Consider the following 21,222-nt stretch of genomic DNA (forward strand, 5'->3'; position numbering starts at 1 on the left):
ACAGAAATGAGAAGGTCCATAGCAGGAGACGAAGCTGTAGATCAGAGTCCTGCAAAGTAGGCCACCGAGGGGCTAACATCGGAACAATTGGTTCCAGATCATTGAGAATGCTCACAGAACTGGGGAGATGTCATATGTGGAGTCGTAGGACACAGAGCCAGTCCTGAGTGAAGAGAGGCCAGCTTCGGGAAATCCCGTGGCTGCCATTTTCTAACCACAGCTTTCCATTGTTATGCACATCCTCTGTGCGTCAGACCTGGGATTCTAAAAGGACATGCTTCCAGGAAGAGACTAAAGCACAATTCCACTTAAATATGTGGGTTCTAATAAGAGCAGCTGGTTAAAAGTACCATGCGATCCCCTATTTCTTATCACGGGAAGAATTGGGGGTGGGATGTAGCTCTGAATCTTTCCGGACATGAGATGTTTTCTTCGTGATTATCTTACAGGGGTTTTATTCCATACACTATGCTTTCAATCTGGGGTTTGGTGAGAACCACAAAGTGTGAAATGAGTTTTGCTTTGTGTGTTTGAAGGTAAGATGCCAATAGCCAACCCACCCATGTATATGCTGCATGCAAATTTTCTTGACCTTCTGAACTTCTGATGGCATGGATCAAGAAACCAACCATTTAATTTAATATGATGGCTGAAGTGCCCCTTATGCATTACATCTCTTATATAAAAGGCCCATGGCTGTCAAGCCATAATGCCGTCACGACCAAATGAGCAGCAGCTCTCGTGGGGGTGGGGGTGGGGGAGGGGTGAGCTACTAGTGGCGGAGAGCTATGAGCGGCAGAGAGCGGGGCAGTGAGCTAGGAGCGGTGGCGGCCAGCTGAGGCAAGTGGAAGTGAGCTGTGAGCGCACGATTTCGTGCGTGCTGAGCCTCTAGTAAGATGATAAAATAGCAACTGGAAAAATTCTGGGAGTCAATAATTTCTTAAATTAAATGTAGAATTAAGTAGAGAGGCACAGTTGATGGCTTTGACAACTTTGAGACAATCCTTTGAAACCGAGTTAACACCAATATAGAGGAACGATACTGACAGCCAACACCCTTAATGAATCTAAAGATGCATATGATTCCTTTTATTTTTATTTTTTTTAATCCTCACTTGAGGATATTTTTCCCCTTAATTTTTAGAGAGAGTGGAAGGGAGAGGGAGAGACAGAGAAACATCGATGTGACAGAGACACATCCATTGGTTGCCTCCCATATGCCCCCGACCAGGGCCAGGAGTCTGAGATTGAGCCTGCAACTGAGGTGCGCACCCTCGACTGGAATCGATCCCCGGACACTTCAGTCTACAGGCTGACGCTCTACCCACTGAGCCACACCGGCCAAGGCGATGCAAATTATCCGTTAGTCACTATCCAAATGTATGGCCAACACATGAGCCTTCACAACCCCTTTCCAAACCAACCCGAAACCATGTACCACCAAAGGACAAACACCAAACGGCAGCAGTTGCCTTCCACACATTTCCTGGGAACTGGCTGGTGTTTTTCGCTTTCTGCTGCTGGGTTTGGTTTGGTTTGGATTTTTCCTCTCCCCCCAGAGGAGGGGGCGCGGTGGGGGAGGGGGCAGCGCTCGGGGTTACAGGACCAGCCCCTGGCCGCCTGCCGCTGCTGCATTCAGCTGCCGCCACTCTGTGGAGCCCTGCACAGCGCTCGCCCTGCGGCCCTTTATGTAATATAATATATCTTTTTAGAATTGATTGTAATTTTTTGAGCACTTTGGGGGCTGCCGCTGATCTCCTTTTCAGGCGAAATAGACCAACTGCTGCTGCTCAAAGAGCCTCTTCGACCACCCACACTGGCAGCGCCACCCCTGCTCCGGGCGGGTCCCCGAAGCAGCAGCAGCCAGGTCTGTGGGGTGGGGACCCCCAGCAGCCTCCAGGCTCAGAAGAATGTCACAGCTTGAGCCCCAGAGCCCCAGGGCCCCGTTCAATCAGTGCCCAGCCGCGTGGCACACCCTGAAACTTCAAATGAAAGCCCTGGATTCTTGGCCCAAAATGCAGCCCCCCTCTCGCTCCCCCGGGGGCACCCACCTCTCCTGGGTCCCGGGGAGCAAGGGAAAAAGGCACGGCTGCAACCCTTTCTTCACAAAGGCCTTGGCTGGGCTGCAGAGACTTAACAGCAGCAGGCAGACACTTTTTCAAACAACATTTTGACAGATAAAGTCAAGTGATAAAAATACAGCGAACTTATAATTACTTCCGCTGCTGGAGGCCAGCGAAGGCAGGGGCTGCCCAGAACAGGGGTGAGCTAAAGAACCAAGTTCATTTTATTTCACTCTGACACCACAGAATTTGACAGTGTGTGTGTCCAAATTATGGGAAGGGGACCCACGTAAACACAGAAGAATGAGGAGAACAACCGCAGATGAAAGTGCTGTGCTAAGCATTTATATGGCACCCCAAGGCCAAGGGCACGGGGGTGTCTGCGCACGATCACATACAAAATACTGAGGGGCCCACCTGCATCTACATCAGAGAGGCCGGCACAGAGGATGCCCAGAGGTCTTGGTGCCAGGAAGACATGGCAATAAACACATGTAAACATCTACACCCATACAAATAATCATTAATATCCACAGGCTTTCTGATGATTAGATGCTCTTCTGATCCCTTATTCCCCAGGGAACTCTCATGTCCTGAGTTTGTTTTTCTAGTAAAATCTCATTTGCTAAGCTTTCAAACTCTGCTGCTACTCGGGCAGAAGAGATCAGGAAGGAGAAAACCAGTTCCTTTCCTCACTGCCGTGTTTTTAATTACCTATTGTCCCCCATGGTCAAAACAACAAATTTACAAGTGGCATATAAGCAGAGATATAGAGTATGTTTTGTCATACTTGCCAAATCTTGGTCCAGAATTATTTTGGTTGATAATGAAATCAACCCTAAAAGAACCTCAAAGATGATGCCTGCTCTCTATTCCATAAGGTATGCAATCCAATCATGCAAGCAAGTTGCAGGTCCTATTAGTTTTAGAATCAGACTCAGACCTTGCTTTTGTATATGAAACCTTGTTCAGTCATTCAGATCCATGATACCTGAGTTAATTTTCACCTTTTAAAATTTTCTGCTGTACTACTCTTTTGTAAAGCATGGTATGTTTCTTGACTAGGGCAGTGGTTGGCAAACTGCGGCCCCTTGAGTGTGGCTCTTCCACAAAATACCACATGCGGGCACTCACGTACAGTGCGATTGAATCTTCATGGCCACACTCAAGGGGCCAAAGAGCCGCATGTGGCTCGCGAGCCGCAGTTTGCCGATCACTGGACTAGGGAGACTTGATTCACAGTTCAGTGAATCCAAAGATCCATTAGATATGTTTGTTCATCATGGCTAAGAAACCGGTACTTTGAAAATTTAGCTGAAAGATTCCTCAAGCTAAAGAATCTGTATTCAAATAATTGAGCACTAATGAACATATAAAGGAATCCTAATTGAACAAATGAATCATTTTTCTCAACATTTTACTCAAGCAAAATATTAAATTCTTAAAATTAAATAATATGATTGACCATATTGATTTACATAAAATATAGCTTCTTACTGGGCAGAAAATATTATTTAGGATGTTTATTTTAACTCTATTAATCTTATACAAGTGGGGGGAAAGTCTATCTCATCTCTTTGCTATCACACTGACAAAATGGTGTCTGAAGAAAAATCAACAAGGAAGCAAAAAGACCCTAGATTTTTAATGAGGCTTTGAAGTATTGGATTTGATACGGCTTCTATTTTAATGATTTCCCCCCCTTTCTTATGGATGTCATAAACCATTGTTCATGTGTATTCAAAAATAGTGAGGAGGAGCAGCATGGAAAAAAAATTGTATAGCCCAGATGGTCTTCTTTTAACAAACTTTTATAATATATTACTAAATTTCCCCCCAGGGTTTTGAAAAGTGAGTGATATATTTTGAGTACAGGACTATGGACTATATATAAAGTGAGAGAGAGAATAATGTTTATACAGTAGAGCAGAGGTTGGTGAAAATTTCTATAAAGGGGCTACATAGTATAAATTTTAGGAGTTTTAGGGCCAGAAGGTCTCTGTTGCAATTACTCAACCCTGTCAATGCAGTGGTAAAGCAAATATAGGAGATAAACAGATGAGAATGGCTGTGCTCCAACAAAACTTTATTTAGAAAAGCATTCAGAGAGCAGGACATCAGTGAATGGTAGAGCACAGAACCCTGAACATCTTCTCTATCAAAACAATGAAAACTGGGAAAATTGTCAGAATTGACTCTTTCCGAAAACTTATCAAGGCTTTCATTTTATCAGGAATTACATATTTTTAAAAAATGGCTAAATTTCAGTAAGAACAGTGAGCTTTGTAGCATTTTAACTTGACCCATTCCCATTCCCCACTCCCACTTGGGGAGGGGGGGTAGCCTGAAAAATTAACAGCCTGTGATCACAGTGACAACCAGCAGCATGGCAGCCCCCAGAGGGCGTCAGAAAGGACTGGAGCTCCTTCACACCGCATTCCCAGAAAATGTTCATTATTTGATCTGTCGAGTATGTGTAGTAAGGAATGTGACCTTGTCCAAAGAGGGGTCTGGCCTTTGCCCTGAACTTCTGGGAGGTCGTTAATGTCATACCCACTAGGAGTGTCCTTGTTTAACACAGAGGCTGGGCACACCAGAGCTTAGGGTGAGGCTGGTGGGACCAGAAACCCAATCACATGACTAAGAGAGAAAGGTTTGTTTCACATGGCATCAGTTGACCTGGAGGTGGAGTTGAACCAAGTGGGCAGTCATTCCATCAGTCGTGGGTATATAATGAAGCCCGAATAAAAATTCTGAATCTCCGGTAAACCTCCTTGGTTGTCAGTTCTCCACATGTGTTGTCACCCATCAATGCCAGGATGACAATGTGTCTGGGCAACAACAGAACTTCATGTTTGAAACCCTCCTGGGACTCTGCTCGATACATCTTTACGTTTGATTGATTTTATTTTTTATTTTTATTTTTTTTAAAATATATTTTATTGATTTTTTACAGAGAGGAAGGGAGAGAGATAGAGAGTTAGAAACATCGATGAGAGAGAAACATCGATCAGCTGCCTCCTGCACATCTCCTACTGGGGATGTGCCCGCAACCCAGGTACATGCCCCTGACCAGAATCGAACCTGGGACCTTTCAGTCCGCAGGCCGACGCTCTATCCACTGAGCCAAACCGGTTTCGGCACGTTTGATTTTAATTTGTATGATCTCCTTCTAGTAAAACATAATTGTGAGTATAATAGCTTTTAGTGAGTTGTGTGAGCCCTTCTAGGAAATTACTAAAACTTAGGGTGATTTTGGAAAGCCCCAAATCTGAAATTGGTGTTAGAAATCTTGGGAACTTGGTGGCCTGGAGTACTAGGCCTTCAAACTTTGCCGTTTGTCTAACTCTGGGTAGTTGGTAGGATTGTTAGTTCCCTACAATGATCTTGAGTCACTGAAACCTGCTTTAGAAAGAGGAAGTATAATAGGGTAGGTGATGAGGAACCTTTGAGTGTCACAGGGTCACCCATGGCATGAACCTGTACCTGTGCTTTGAGGGTTAATGGAAGTAAGAGTTACCAGTGGGATTTGGAATTCCTGAGGAGCAGGTTCACTGGACACATAAAGAAGTGCAAAGTAAGGAGAAATGAACTAAATTTACAATTCCATGGTTATTGATATATTTAGTACCTACAATGAACATAAGGGAGAATATTAGGCCAAATTTGGATTCTGGCCGGTCCCTCTTATAGCCACTCATGTCAGGTTCCACATCAATAAAGTTAAAATAAAAGTTGAAAAGTATTAAGCAAATCCTGACTGGACCAAGCTGGGATCCTGACTAGACTGAGTTACAGTCTCTATCCCCAGCCCCCACACCAAAGAGGAAGTTAAAGTAAAAGCAAATAAAATATTGTGGTGGGTATTCACACTGGGTATTTGAGCCATTCCAAGGGGGAAAATTATGCTGAAACAATGGACAGTAAAAAGGTTATGATTCCTATGAGAATGGACAACAGAGAGGAAAGAAAAAGGAGAGCATCAAAGAACTGATCCCAGCAAGGAGGAAATCTTTAAAAGGTTATTAAGATACTAGAGGCCCAGTGCACAAAATTTTATGCACTAGTGGGGCTCCTAGCAGTTGCAGCCTTCCCTTCCCTTGGCTGGCTCCGCCCCCTGGTCGAACTTCCGGACAACTCCCAGCAGAGGGGACAATTTGCATACTTCGCTTTTATTATGTAAGAATGGGATGAATAAAGCAGACATTGATGGGGTCAAAACAAAGGTCTTAATCTAACACTCTTGGCAATTGTGTGGACTGATGGAAGCCCTGCTGTTTTGCCAACATTAAGGGGCCTCGAACAAGTCAAACAGATCTACTCTATTCATCTTAGTTTGGGAACTAAAAAGACAGTAAGGCAAAGATGACAATGAGAGGCATGGCTTATCAGCACTCTGGATAAGGGTCTCACAATATTTTTGTTGTTGTTAATCTTCACCTGAGGATATTTTCCCAGTGATTTACTTTTAGAGAGATTGGAAGGGAGGAGGAGAGACAGAGCAAGAGAAACATCGATGTGAGAGAGACACATCAATTGGTTGCCTCCTGCACATGTCCCGACCAGAGCCGGGGATTGAGCCTGCAACCAAGGTAAGTGCCATTGACCAGAATCAAACCCAGGACCCTTCAGTCTGTGGGCTGACACTCTAACCCCTGAGACAAACTGGCAAGGGATCAAAATGTTTTAAGACAAGAACTGCTTAGGCTCTGGATCCCTTGGCCTCACACCCAGCGAGGGCCAAAGGCTATGTACATATGAGTGAATAAAATGGTCAGAAGGTAGGGAAAAAAATAAAACATTTAAGGGACTCCATGTACTGTGTTTCTGAAAGAAAAGAAAATGAACATTTGCTCAGACACCTGAGAGGCACTAGCAAGTGTACCAGCAAACTCATAATATGAGACCCAAAGAATATCAAAGGAAGGATAGGAAGAAAAATATTTGAAGAAATTATTGCTCAAATTTTCCTAAATTTGATGACAAACATTAATCTACACATCTAAGAATCTCAATGAATTCCAAGTCTAGTCAACTAAAAAAAATTCACACCTAGACACATTATAATTAAATCATTAAAAGCCACAGACAGAATATGAAAAGCTGTAATTGAGAAGTAACACATAACTTAGAAGGAATACTCAATAAAATTAACAGTAATTTCTCATCAGAAACTATTGAGTTCAGAGGCCGGGGACGAGATATTCAAAGCATTGAACAATAAAAACTTTCAACCAAGAATTTTATACCAGCAATATTCTACTCCAGAAAGGAAGAAAAAATATGACATTGAGATATTAAAAACAAACAAACACCAGTATATAGATAATTTTTTTGCCAGCAGACCTGGCCCACTAGAAATACTAATGGAAGTTGTTTAGGCTAAAATGAAAGAACATTATAATTTGAACTTACATGCATAAATAAAGAGCACTGATAAAGGTAACTACATAGCTAAATAAAAGAGTATAAAAATATTTCTTTTCTGTAACTCTTTTTTCCCCTTCTGATTTAAAAGACAATTATATAAAGCAATAATTAAAAATCTGTATGTCTGGACACAAATATATAAACTTGTAATTGGTAGGACAATATAGGAAGAGGGAGGGAATGAGATTATATAGGATCAATGTTTTTGTATACTATTGAAGTTAAGCTGGTAATAATTAAAACTATATTATTATCAGTAAATGATGGTAAATCACCAGGAAAATTACTAAAAATAACTTAAAAATATATAAGGAAAAAAGTGATAGGTCTAGGGAGTAGACCACACAATAAGGCAGCAATGAGGAACAGAGGAGAAAAAAAACGCCTAGGACACAGAAAACATCAAAATAACACACATAAATCCAAACTTATCAGCAATAATATTAAATTAAAACATAGTTAAGTGTCTATATTTATCTTTAATTGCCCTGGGAAAAACTTCGTCCATTAGAAAATGCCACTGGTACGGAATGACATTTGTGTAAGTTTGCTTGGGCATCGATAGCAATATTTTCCCATCTGGTGCTCTTCTAGATAGACCTTTGCAAAGGAAATACTTTGGAAAGGTTCCTATTGCTTCTCATTAGGAATGTATTTCATTTGTCTTTCTCAGACACTGTTTTTTTATTTTCTCAACTTTTTTTGTGAGCTGTTTTATGGTTCTGTCTTCTCTAATAAGATTTAATTTTAACACTATAATAATTGATTATATTCTGCTTTTATTTTAGTGGATTCCAAAAAGGCCCAAACCCGATACGTTACATTTATCTTCCCCACAATACCTCAGTCAGGGCAAATAAAGTCCCAAGCTACTGACGAGGAAGTGGAAACAGAGGCCACTGTACGTTCTAATGACTACAATTAACTCACAAGATGGTGAGCGGAGAGATTTCATGGGTTGCAAGTTTGCTTCCACTAGGCCATGGATACACATTATACACATTGGTTTCCGTCCTCGTTAGGGCTTACAGAGTAAATCTAACTGGTAGAACATCAGCTGTAGCAATGATCTACTGTGTTACCTTCAGGCTACCACACAATTTCTGGGATTAAATTTTAGTTCTGCCTTGCATGGTAATATTTTTTTCATGTATTATAGCATGACTGAGATTGTTTATATTTCCTACCCCACAATGGTATTCTAAAGATGCGTGAATGGTTTTCCTTCAGTAGTGTAGGCTGTGAGACATGGAGTAGGTCAAAACTTCCGTTCAATGTTATGCCTTTCTTCCACTTTGTTGCAAACTTCCCCCCATTTCTTATAAAACTCCCCTTACCTTGGCTCAGAGGCAAATGATTCTGAGCACCGATGGGAATTCTAATCTTAAAGAAAGACCTCGGATCTCCCAGGACCACACAGTATTTCTAGCTGCGCTTTTGCAACACTGCAATGAACCAGCACAGGCTCCGACAGCGGGCCCTTTCTGTGCAGAGAATGAGGGTGGGGACCTGGACGTGGGTTCTCCGTGGTGTGCAGTTAATCGCCTGTACAAAGTGGCTGCGGTTCTCTCAGGCGTCAGCTTCTAGAATCTAAGCTTCCTGGAGGCAGGAGTGTTTTCATTTGCTTGTTTGTTTGTCTGTTTAAATTTGTTTATGACATAACTAGAGGCCTGATGCACAAAATCCATGCAAGAGTGGGCTTTCCTTCCCCCGGCTGCCAGCACCGGCTTCCCTCTGGAACCCGAGACCTGGGCTTCCCTCACAGCCCCGGCATCGTCCGGAAGGAACGTCCAGTCTAATTAGCATACTATGCCTTTATTATTACAGATTCTCAATGGCTGAGAGAGGGCTGGCATCAAGTAGGTGTCCATTGAACAAAGACTGCAAGACTGATAACTTCTCAGAGAATACCAAACTGGATGACTTTCAATTCTAGATTTTCTAAGGTTTTATAACTGTAAGTTTACAACCAGAAGAAGGATGTAATATATAATAAATACATGTTTCAATATTAATGCAATTAAAATGATAGCAATGAATGAAATACATCATTAGTATTTGACTTACGTATCCTTTGGGTCAATTAATCCTGACTCTTCATCTCATGGAAACCTTACCATGTTATTAACTTACATCATTTGTATTTACAGTTTCTTCCATCAGCCATGTTTTTGAAAAGGCTCTAAGCCAGAGGTTCTCAACCTGTGGGTCGTGACCCCTTTGGGGGTCAAACAACCCTTTCACAGGGGTCACCTAAGACCATCGGAAAACACATATTGAATATTTAATTACATATTGTTTTCGTGATTAATCACTATGCTTTCATTATGTTCAATTTGTAACAATGAAAATACATCCCGCATATCAGATATTTACATGACGATTCGTAACAGTAGCAAAATTACAGTGATGAAGTAGCAACGAAAATAATTTTATGGTTGGGGGTCACCACAACATGAGGAACTGTATTAAAGGGTCGAGGCATTAGGAAAGTTGAGAACCACTGCTCTAAGCCTTTCCCAGATATGACTCTAGGTGGAGTATCTTTTTCCCTAAAATTGAATTAAGAGTTCGATTTTTAACCCGGTTTTTCCATTTCTCTCAGAAGCTGTCAGAGTAAAACTACATTGGGCTCATTTTATCAAAGAAGCGCGAACTCCGGCTTAGTGATAAGAAAATGAAGCAAATTGATGCGAATGGAAAACTGACTTCTTTACCTCCCTCCTCCCCCCCAAAAAACAACAACACACCAGAAACTTTATTTCTGAGGTCTCCCTTGTATGTGAACATTTTTTCCACACTGCTCTACGTCATTCCGGCAGAAACTTTAAGATTCTTTAAAAGTATCTACAAAATTAGGTGAAGGGTAAAATTATGAATTTCCCACTTGGAAGAAAGTGGCTTAAATTCTATCCAATTATTTGCCATGACAACCAGCTAAACACAAAAGGGCTCGAATGGATGTAGAGTACTGCCTCTGTAATCATCCCTCTACGTCCTTCACATCATGGATACGCAGCACCGCTATCCCGGCTACTCCAGGGCCATAAGCCTACACGGTAATTACATGCTTTGGAACACTCCACTTAAGTGCATCAATAATATAGTGAGCAAATGTGTTCTTTAATTCTGCACCTGTAAGTGGAGGGAAAAAAATAAAGAAAATATTTCTATCCAAAAAATGTAAAAAGAAAGAAAAATAAGTCGGCTGATTATTTTTAAGCTGCTTCGTGAGGTCCCCCTTTAAAACTGAGATGGTTACTAATTCAAAGTTTCCCATAAACATAATCAAATGATAAGACAGCTCTGCTTAAGTGACTAAAAAGGTGAGGGCATAGGAAAAATAGTGATGAAAAACAGACACTTCTGATTAAGCTTAATATTTCATCTTTAAAGTACTCATATTGGCTGTGCATAGCAGAGTCCGGGACTACTTTTTCTCTCCATGGCCCTGCCTCTATAGAACTGCTATTAATGGGATTCAGAAGGTAACACCTACTACCCCATGACCTTGAACACAAGAATTAACACGTCAAGGCCTGACAAAATTGTATGGGACTGCAGGCTCTTTACAATGCATTCAATATATTTTTTACAATGAAGTGTTTGTGTGTTTTATTTTATGGATTTGAAATACACATTTTTTCTTCTCAGAAATGGAAAGTTACATAGTGAATTCAACAGAGAATGTAGACATCAATAGAACCTATAAAGAATAAGTAGTTGGCATAAAACTGTAAGATCTTTCTCGCACCTACATATCCCAATAAAATGAAGTTGCTAATTTCTTAGAGTCAAAAATTTCTTCTGAAAGTAAAATATTTTTGAGTGACTCATTTCCTAGAGTGTTGTGGAATTTCAGAAATTCTAATGAAAATTATGCACATAAAATTTATAATTAGGTTAACATTCTTAGTATTGGAAACAAACCAACTTCTTAATTGGGTCCATCCTAAGCCACTTAATAAAAAAACTATACAAAAATCTATATAAATAGATACCAAAGTTTCTTATGCAAATTAGCCAACATTTTAAAATAAAGATACTCAATGTGAAATGTCTCTACATATTGATTTCAAAATGAGTGCTATTTAATAAGAAAGCCTTGCCGTAACTTCAGAAAACCCATAAAGTGGGTAAAGTTAAATATGCAATGGTCCAAAATTTATAAAGGCGACATAAAGAATTTACTGAATTATTAAAATAGTGTCTTGTTTTTTTTTTTTTAAAGTTATTCCAGAGTGAGGTTATATTTATTTTTCCTTGTCATGTAAATTGATGTTTTTGCGTTTGTTTTACTAAATTAGTAATCAACACGGGACTGTGACCTTGTGGTCCATTAATTCCTACATGTCTCAAATTTTGCTTTTAGGATCAAGAACATTTATTTTCTCCATTATATAATCAATATACAGCCTTTTTCTGATAAAGAATATCTTCTGTGAAAATATGGAACTTAATTTGCTATGAGGCAATGCTAACTAACATTAACAAAGCCATTATTATATTTTCAAAGTTATAGTTTCAAGCAACTATATTGAGTAGAATTATCTATTTAATAATAACTATTTCTTTATAATCTTAGAGTTCAGGAGATTTTTTTACGGATTCATACAGTACAGTTTGAAATTTGTATGCCACTAAAACAGTATTCTACCATATAGAGAGAAATTACTGTTTTAAAATTTAAGACTGTTCCCAGGATGCAAATTGCACTAATCAGGCAATGGACCATCAGCACATGAAATGCAAGATGAAACGCCAATTGTTTCGTGAAGGAATACATACAGATAATCACCTGAGAGTGCCAGCCTGTTAGTATTTACAGTTTCTTTTTCTCTCGTTGACATGAACACAGGAGCAAGCCAATTGTTTACAATTATGTAAAGATGCGCATCGCTGAAACTCAGATGACAAAATATAGATCAGAGAGAAGTGTTACAGGTAAATTTCAAGACCCTGAGGGGTTTTGAGATAGAAGTATTAGTAGAAACTTCCAAAATCCTAGTGATGACTCCTTTGGAATACCTTCCTAATGGTACACACGGCAGGAAAGAAAGGTTGGGAGTCCAAATGACCTCACATCCAGCAGTTTTTTGTTTGGTTGGTTGGTCGGTGGGTTTTGTCGTCCTGATTAGACGGGAATCAATAATACCAAAGCCAGGTAAGTCTAAGAATGAAGAGCACGCCGTTGGCCTACCTCTGTGATCTCAGTGCCAATCTGAGCAAGAATGTCACCTCTGAACAGGCAAGTGAGGGTGGGCTATGACTCAGACACATAGAAACTATCTCTTGGTGTCATCTAGTGGCTGTATTTCATCACTGCATAACCGCAGGCCTTCCTGGGGCTCTGAGCCCGGGTTGTACTGTCGCACTGGTTTCTGACCGCCCGCAGGAAGAGAAGCTGCCCTTTCTAACACCCGGCAAGGTCAGCGCGAGCACATGTTTCTGGACTCTTCGCCCTGGCCCTGCGCTGGGCCTGTGTCTCAGGTCACGACCCATCGATGGGGCGCTCAGTCACGAGCCCTGGTGTCTAGGTGCTGCCTGCTGCCCCATTGAGGCTGCCAGGCTGAGTGGCTGGGTGCTGCCCGGGGTCGCCCACAGCCCAGGCCTGAGGTGTTTCCGCCGAGCCCGGGGACAGCTGGAGCGGAAAGGCCGACCATCTGAGTGCAGATGGCAATGTGGGCGCGTCCGAGTGAGGGGAGAGTCCCCTGACCCCCTGTCGTCCACTCCCTCTGTCCCCATCCCAGGCTGGAGCTGCACAGCCAGCACAGGGAAATGTGAGTGACAGCCACTTCTCCTCCAGGTGCTGAAATGTCAGCTCCGGTGCTACGGTTCCTTTAAGACGAACTATAATTTCTAACAGAACTTTTCAGTTTTGAAAGTTAAGGGCAGCCAGGCTGGGATGACAGAAATAAATTATCCAGGTAATTAGGGCTAACAACTCACTTTCTCTTACTCCCACGCGCATGCAAGAATAGGGCTCAATTATTTCTAATTCAGGTAATTTTTTCCTTTAAAAAAAAAGGACTTTCTGCAAAACTGCTGTTTGAATGGCTCAAAAGTATCATCATTAAGGAAGGAAATTATTAACAAATTATGGTCATGAAATTTACAAATTTCAAATGGTTAGTTTCTGTCATCATGTCCAATGTAACAAAGGTTAGGCATGATAAAAAAATATATAAAAAAATGAGTGTGACACTCATTCTCAATTTCCAATAATTACTTGATATTTTTAGGCAAATTCTTTTTTTTTTTTTTTAAATATATTTTATTGATTTTTCACAGAGAGGAAGGGAGAGAGATAGAGAGTCAGAAACATCGATGAGAGAGAAACATCGATCAGCCGCCTCCTGCACATCTCCCACCGGGGATGTGCCCGCAACCCAGGTACATGCCCTTGACCGGAATCGAACCTGGGACCCCTCAGTCCGCAGGCCGACGCTCTATCCACTGAGCCAAACCGGTTTTGGCGCAAATTCTTTTTTTAAAACTATCAATGGAATTATCGATATCACATACTTATAGCTGCTTTATGTTATAAGGTGAACATTTCTCCTGTTGTTGAATTTACCATTATTTTCATTGATGTCTGTTTATTTCTGTCCACAGGTCTTGAATTTCTAGATGTCTTATAAGCACACATTGGCAATAATAATTGAATGGGAATATCAACGGATAGAAAGTTCTGCATGTCCCCTCAAAACATACCACCTTCCTTCAGTTCTGATCACTGCTACATGTTATTCCATCATATAGAGCAAGTGAGTGAGAATAATGAAACTGTCCTATGGAACGCTTGTGTTTGTACCGTTCATAAATCTCTCAGCAGACTGATTCCCCTACAGGAACTATCCCAAGTCGGAATCATAACACCAATCCTAATTTCAGACCATTCATCCGTTTTCAAAGTCTACTTCTCAATAATAACATAGGACAACCACAAGCTTGTTGCAACCCAGACTCTTAAGACAGTTTTCATTTAAGAGGGACAGTCCAGGGTCAAGTGAGCTTCCTGTTTCTCTAGAACCCTTCCTGGCTCAGCCACACGTGCACCTAAATATTGTGCAGCTCAATAAAGGCCCAGAAGATAGAAGGGCAGTGCCGTGGACTCCTGGGCTTCTGACAGAGGAATGGACATGCCCTTCTTTCTTCTCTCACTAGCTGCGAGGGTTGCTGGATTTCAGCCCCCATCGTGGCATGACATTGTCACAAAGCACTGAGAAAGAGTAGCCTGGATGGATGCCTCAGGCAGCAGATTGGTGTGGACTGCTCATCTCTGAGCGGCTTGAGCATGAAAAGGAAATGAAATTTTATCTTGTATTCGTTGTCCACAGCACCACAACCATTTACCACAAATGTAGCATCTTAGAATAGCACCCAGTTGTTATCTCTCAGAGTCCACGAGTCAGGATCCAGGTACGGCTTAGCTGTGTCCTCCTCCCAGTCTCACTAGATTGAAATCAAGGCTCTGGCTGAGATCGCAATGGCCTATGATGCTCTGAGGCCTCTTCCGAGCTCATTGGTGTTGAGACTTCAGTTCATGGTGGTTGTAGGACTGAAGTGCACATTTCCCGGGTCTTAGAGAACGCCCGAAGTCTTTGTCACAGCGTCTTCTCCACCGGCCCTCTTACGACACAGCTGAGTAGTGATGAACTGGGCTCTGATGTTATTTTTTTAAAAAATATATATTTTATTGATTTTTCACAGAGAGGAAGGGAGAGGGATAGAAAGTTGGAAACATCGATGAGAGAGAAACATTGATCTGCTGCCTCCTGCACACAGCCTACTGGGGATGTGCCCGCAACCAAGGTACATGCCCTTAGCCAGAATCGAACCTGGGACCTTTCAGTCCACAGGCTGACGCTCTATCCACTGAGCCAAACCAGCTAGGGCCTCTGATGTTATTTTGATGAAGGAACTTTACACTGAAGCTGACCCTGGCAGCTAACTGTGCTGAACTGGGGAGGGGAGTCCACGCGTTCACCCAGCTCGTGCACGACAGCCTAGTTTTATTTTTCTGTATACTTTGTTTTTGCCCTAGGTTTGAAAACCCACACCCAGGCTCACTGGGGCAATGCAACAAACTCACAGGAATTCCATAAGCTACTTAAAAAGTTTTAAAAGTCTGAAAGAAACACAGTCATACTCAACACCTGTTGGAAGTATGTGAACTACAAGCCTAAGAGCGTTCAGTTCTGTGTCAGATGGTGCTGGTAGATGTGATGTCATCATACCCTCACAGAGCCGAGTTTTCAGTGGTTACTGCAATAAAAAGAAAGCGCTACGTATAAATCAATGCGAAACAGGAAATGAGGGTGGCCATGTCCCATCTGATCCCAACGCTTAGGAACTTGTGCAGCGGCCAACAGGTCTATGTGTCTCATTGCTAAGTAACCTTGGTTATTTCAGAACGAAGTAGCATGCTGCTTTTTCTTTAAGTGTATGTGTGCTATTGATATATACCAAGTTATTAGAACAAAAATACTTATTAAATTGTTTGGACCTCACGGCTTACCAACGAGAATGTTAGTTATTTCTCTCGAGAGTCCCGGTGAAACACTTGTTTAGAAAATAAGAGGCCTACACACAGAACATTTGGAAACGTTCGGTCATGGCATTTCCAGTCATCTGTAGGCGCCACGTGATTAGGGACCAGGCGGCCTTGTTTACTGTTCCATTCCCAGCACTTCCTGCGGGGCTCCCATATCGTTACCACTCAAATACAGGTGTTGGCTTCTTTTATTCAGTAATCAAGTGACGTCTGTGGGCCTGATAAGCAAGCCAGTCCCAGGGGGCATGGAGAGTCAGAGAACTCAGCCTGCCAGGAAAGCTCCGTTCCTCCGTGGAAACGGACGGTGGGGATGGACTTTGAGTGGAAAATCAGTGTTGGCAGAGGCTGCGTTTGCTTTGTGCATGACTCTGCATTTTGATCTTGTCAGAAACAAGAGAAAGCAATTTTTGAAATCATTTTTGCGTTTCTGCCAGTAATACAATGTTCATCAAACAAGAAATACAATGATTTGAAAGTCAAAAAAGTAAGTTCTTGCTGAGACCTGTGCACAAAAATGTTTCCTCTTAAAATTGCGATTCAAGTAAAAATCAACCCTGTGTGCGTAACCTTTTCATGAAGTAACAGGTGGCACGTATTCCAATAAAGACAAAATATTCCAATTTTTCCAGTGAATCAATACTCCAGTTATTGTTGCCACATGATAAAGTACCAGCACCCCCAAACTTAGTGTCTTAAAACAACAATTCACTCTTCTCTCTCAACATTCCACGGGCTCACTGGATCCAGCTAGTCAGTTCTGGGAGACTCTCAGGAGATTACAGCCCAGTGCTGGCTGCAGCGGGTGGCAGAATGAGCGGGATGTTTTCTTCACTCGCATCTGGCACTTGAGCTCGGATGGTTGGGAGAGTCAGGGTTGGTGGGCTGTGTCTTTCACAGGCGGATCCTCACACCCACCTTGTGTTTCTCAAAACCTGGTGTCATGGTAGTCCAGCACCTTACATAGTCACCTGCGTCTGGAGCAAGAACCCCAGGATAGGGAAGCCCAAACTGCAAGGCTTTGTATCACATTGTCTTGATCTTATTGAGGGTCATTTCTGCTGCACCGGAGCCATCGGCCAGATTCAAGGAGAAGGGACTGCACAAAGGCACGCACACTGGGAGGCATGGTTAATTGCGAGGACATTTGAGAAGATTAACTACCAAATAAAACAGTTTTGCAGTCTTAAGAAGCTCATATAGAGTAGAGAGGTTATAAGCAGTAACATGTTCTATGCATATGTAGTTGGTCCATTTTGAAGAAAACCTTGACTCCCATTCATTAAAGAGAACTGACATAGAGTTAGTTAATGGAGACAAGACAACCTCTGTCCACAATGTGGACACGTTTATGATTGAATGAGGTTGTTTTCCTATTTTGTACAAACAAAGGAGAAAACTACTCTTTTTATACTGATGATATTTGGGGATAATTGTTACTTTAAATTGTTCACCTCTTGCTTCAATCTGCTAAATTTGATGAACCTGATTCCTGAGTGATTGTTATTAAAATCAGATCAATATTTCCTCCTTTCCAGTGGGGAATAAAATCTCAGAGTTTACCTCTCTGCAATAAGTATGTAATCTCAGTTTTAATGGATCTGTAAAAATGACTAATCAGTTATTTTTTAAAATATTTCAATTTATCTTTTGTAAAATTGCTGTTCTGATGAATCTGTTCCTAAATCCCTATTTTCTGGTAGGACAAATTCCTACATAGGAAATACTTGAATGAAAAGAGCACAGTTTTTTTCTTTCAGCTTTTGACACAGTTGCTTTTTTGCCTCTAGAAGACTTGTACCAAGTCACAGCCCCAACTCTATATGAACGCCAGTTCCCTTCCCCACGCGCCTCCACTGGCTGCTATGTGAGACTATGTGCACATTGATTTTGTATAAAAAGTTTCTCATTTTAAAAATCTGCATTTTTGCTCTGACCAGCTTGGCTCAGTGGATGGGGCCTGTGGACTGAAGGGTTCCAGGTTTTGTTCCAGCCAGAGGCATGTGCCTGGGTTGCGGGCTCGATCCCCAGTGTGGGGTATGCAGGAGGCAGCCAATCAATGATTCTCTCTCATCATTGATGTTTCTATCTCTCTCTTTCCTTCTCCCTTCCTCTCTGAAATCAATAAAGAAATATATTTTAAAAATCTGCATTTTATTATTATAGCAATTAAATAATTTTTGTATGTTTATTTGTCATTTCTTGTTAGTTATGCCGCCATATTATTTTTCACTTTTCCTAGGAGTGCGGGCTATTTTCTATGTTAACAATAAAAGCTCTTTATATATTGGGAAAACCCTTTATCTGTCAGTCTTGCCATAAATGATTTTCACAGTTTGTATTTGCTTTTTAAAATCTATTCATGGTGTGCTTGGCAATGCAGATGTTTAAAAATTATATAATCAAACATATCGATATTTCATGTATTTTATGCAGAAATAGCTTTGCTACATAATTATTTAAAATTTTATATTTTATTTTAGGCCGTTAGTGATTTTTGCCTCAATCTCTTTTGTTTAAATTTTTTCCATTTTGAAATAGTTATATTCTTATGGAAAGTTGCAAGCATAGTATGAGAGGCCCATGAAGCTTCCAATAAACTTCCTTTAGTGGCAACATCTTATGGAACTATAATACAATATCAAAACTTCAACAAAGGACTGGGTCAAGAAGATGTGAGACACACACACACACACACACACACACACACACACACACACACAATGGAATACCAGTCAGCCATAAGGAAAGATGAAACACTGCCATTTGTGACAACATTAATTCAAATGGTCAATTCTTCTATGTGAAGAATGGGGAGTTAGAGGTGGGAGAATAAACGCTTTTGAGGGACACACCGAATTGCGCTGACCTCTCACCTGTGTTCAGAACCAACTAAGAAATCATGCTGTGAGTCTGCAGATTGGGTGTCCGGATTTCACATCACTGATCAATGCTGGAGCGAGCACTGTGACTCGGAACAAACGCCAAAGGCACTTCCCCGCTCTTTGTCCCGGGGTCTAGAAGGGACAGCTGCCCTTTGGGCGGACGCTACCAGGAAAGAACGAAGGGGTAAAAGATTAAATTCCTCAAGTCGGAATTCTTGATGGATTAGACCTGCTCACTTGAGATGTTTGGATCAATGGCTGTCAGGACCAGCCAGGTCACCTGGACGGGAAGGAGGGAAAAAGTCTTTCTTCAGGGAAAGAATCGCAGGAATGGGAGAAAAGGTTCCCCTTCTGACACAGGAGGGGAAAATGCCGGAGGAAACACTGTCCCTGTACGTTACACACTGACTATCCTTCCGTTCGGTCTCTCAGATGTTTAGATCATTGAGCTTTGCCGCTTGCTGGCCAGGAGACTTGATAAAACAATTTTCCCTCTCTAGGTATCAATGTTTTACTCTGGACAATGGTCATTATGGCAGGACCTACTTTAACAGATTCTCGTAGGGATGAAAGGATGGACTTCATGCCCAGTCCCCATCACAGTACCTGACACATGACAAACATTCACTATTCAGTAAAGCAAAGCAACGTCTGCACGTCTGCTGTGTGATCCCACATGTACCAGAAACCGGGCGATGTGCGATCACCCCCAGGCCACGTTAAGCTCTTGGCCTAAGTGTGTCTAAAACTACTGATATATTATGATTGGTCTGGAAGGTTAAAGGATCGAGAAGAATTAGGTTAACTACACTGTTGACTCTTCGTATTTAGTTTCTAGCAAAAAAAATATAAATAAATAAAAAATAAAACCTGACCCTTGGCCAAAAGGAAAATTACTGCAAAAAGACGAAGTCCCTTAGAATAGAAAAAGGAAAGAAAAAAACAGGCAACTGCTGAGGTTCAGAAGCAAGAACTGACCTCAAGCTGAAATGAAGGAACAATGTCCGCCTTTTGTGTTGGTTTTTGATCTTCGCCCAAGGGCATGTTTATTGATTTTAGAGAAAGAAAGGGGGAGAGAGGAAAAGAGAAGCATCAATGTGAGAAACTTCAAACTTGCCTCCTGTATACCCCCAATCAGGGACCCAACCAACAGCCTGGGCACATGCCTCGAATAGCAATCGAACCGGCAATCTTTCGGTGTATGAGTCGGTGCTCCAGCCAACTGAGGTCCGGGCCAGGCCGGCATGTTCTTTCCCTCGGCCCTTCAGAGAGACAAGCCCACTGGAGTGTGTTTCAATCACCTTCTTGCCTCTTGGTGTAGAGCTGGCAAGAGAGTGGCTCTGAAAGAAGTTTTCAAACGGGACGACCCTAGACAGAGGAGTTTGCAATTTAATTGAGCAACTTCCCCAAGTGGCACACAGCAGAGGAGAGGCGATTCTCCATGGGCAATTGACGGGGCTAGAAAGGGCTCATTCGTTCCAAGAAGCCTAAGAGCCACGCGCAGATACTGGGGGGACCTTTTGCTACTCAAAGACCATTTAAGATCCCAGAGCAGATGGTCTAGTGGAGATTCTCTCTGAACTCCAACCAACACAGTGCTGTCAGCATAAGCAACATTGTCAATAGAAGAATTCAGTATATTTTTTCCAAGATAAAATCTTCCACTGGAAAACACACGGACTCTTTTAATATTCATGGAATGAAGTCATCGCTTCTCTCCCGACAGCAGACTTGGCCAGCCTCTAAGGACCGCCATGGAAGGAATTAATGGACATTTCTGGAACAATGTCGCTAACTTAATTTTTATGCCGATTTCTACACTGTTCCCTGGCCCATCCTAGATTTATTTGGTTGCTAGTTCGTTAGCTGGTTAAGCAGCTGGTTACTTATCTATTAGCAATACTGTGTCCATTAGAGTAACAAGGAGCTCTCCGTGGGTTCAGGACCTAATGCGACAGAGACCTACAGTCAGTATTGCTCGGAGGCAGGAATGCATCCTGAGAAATGCGTCTGTAGGTGAGTTTGTCATTGTGCGAACATCACAGAGCACATACACTTCACACACCTCGATGGGTTCCTACTGCACACCCAGGCTCTGCGGGCCGGCCTACTGTCCCTGCTGCCCCCGAACAGCATGTTTACTGGGCAAAACAACAGGGGGTAAAGCCAGCACGAGAGAAAATGGTGCCACCAAGAGACACAGTAAGCGGGAGACGCTGAGGCTTCTGCCAGCCTAACATGCCTATATGATGTTTTACAAAAATCCTTTTTTTTATATAAGCAGAAAGTG

The sequence above is a fragment of the Myotis daubentonii genome, chromosome 4 (assembly GCF_963259705.1).
Source record: "Myotis daubentonii chromosome 4, mMyoDau2.1, whole genome shotgun sequence".
Taxonomy (NCBI): Eukaryota; Metazoa; Chordata; class Mammalia; order Chiroptera; family Vespertilionidae; genus Myotis; species Myotis daubentonii.